The sequence below is a fragment of the Arachis duranensis genome, chromosome 3, assembly GCF_000817695.3.
Source record: "Arachis duranensis cultivar V14167 chromosome 3, aradu.V14167.gnm2.J7QH, whole genome shotgun sequence".
NCBI classification, from domain to species: Eukaryota; Viridiplantae; Streptophyta; class Magnoliopsida; order Fabales; family Fabaceae; genus Arachis; species Arachis duranensis.
The window spans coordinates 103889690-103890954 of NC_029774.3; the positions used below are offsets into that span (position 1 = coordinate 103889690).

General features: G+C 39.0%; 1 non-coding gene across 1 annotated transcript; it reads right to left on the reverse strand.

Annotated features, from left to right (window-relative positions):
* Nucleotides 1-698: 698 nt before the first annotated feature.
* LOC127746333 (small nucleolar RNA R71) lies at nucleotides 699-806 on the reverse strand. The gene has a single exon (XR_008007953.1). It is a non-coding gene; the product is annotated as a small nucleolar RNA R71 (small nucleolar RNA).
* Nucleotides 807-1265: the final 459 nt, after the last annotated feature.

Below are 1265 nucleotides of genomic sequence, written 5' to 3' on the forward strand. Positions count from 1 at the left end.
TATTTTCTATTTAACCACTAACGTTCTTCCTCCATTGTCAATTCGAACTCCATCTCTCTTGGTGTGTTCAAATTCTTCCTTACCTACCTCATCCTTCCATTCTTGTTTTCCTCTGACACCTCAAGGAATCTCTATACTGTGACATAGATGATTCTATATTTTCTTTGTTTTCTAAAGGCATACTTTTTGAAGCTAATCCTGAACCTGAAATGACTCTAAAGAGGAAGCTAAGAGTAGCTAAAGCACAAAACTCTGAAGAGGACCTTACTGAAATTTTCGAAAAGGAAGCAGCAAAAGAAACAATTATGGCCGAACCAAACAACAATGCAAGGAAGATGCTTGGTGATTTCACTACACCAACTTCCAACTTCTATGGAATAAGCATCTCAATCCCTGCCATAGGAGCAAACAATTTTGAGCTAAAGCCTCAATTAGTTTCTCTACTACAACAGAACTACAAGTTTCATGGACTTCCATCAGAAGACCCTTATCAGTTTTTAACTGAGTTCTTGCAGATTTGTGATACTGTTAAGACCAATGGAGTTGATCCTGAAGTCTACAAGCTTATGCTTTTCCCTCTTGCTGTAAGAGACAGAGCTAGAACATGGTTGGACTCACAACCTAGAGATAGCCTGGACTCTTGGGATAAGCTGGTCACGGCTTTCTTAGCCAAGTTCTTTCCTCCTCAAAAGCTAAGGAAGCTTAGAGTGGATGTTCAGACCTTCAGACAAAAAGATGGTGAGTCCTTCTATGAAGCTTGGGAAAGATACAAGCAGCTAACCAAAAAGTGTCCTTCTGACATGCTTTCAGAATGGACCACATTAGATATATTCTATGATGGTCTATCTGAATTTTTCAAGATGTCACTGGACCATTCTGCAGGTGGATCTATTCACCTAAAGAAAATGCCTACAGAAGCTCAGGAACTTATTGAAATGGTTGCAAATAACCAATTCATGTATACCTCTGAGAGGAATCTTGTGAGTAATGGGACGCCTCAAAAGAGAGGAGTTCTTGAAATTGATGCTCTGAATGCCATACTACCTCAGAACAAAATATTAACCCAACAAGTCAATATGAACTCTCAGAGTCTGAATGGATTGCAAAATGCATCCAACAGTACTAAAGAAGCATCTTCTGAAAAAGAAGCTTATGATCCTGAAAACCCTGCAATGGCAGAGGTGAATTACATGGGTGAATCCTTTGGCAACACCTATAATCATTCATGGAAAAATCATACAAATTTTTCATGGAAGGATCAACAG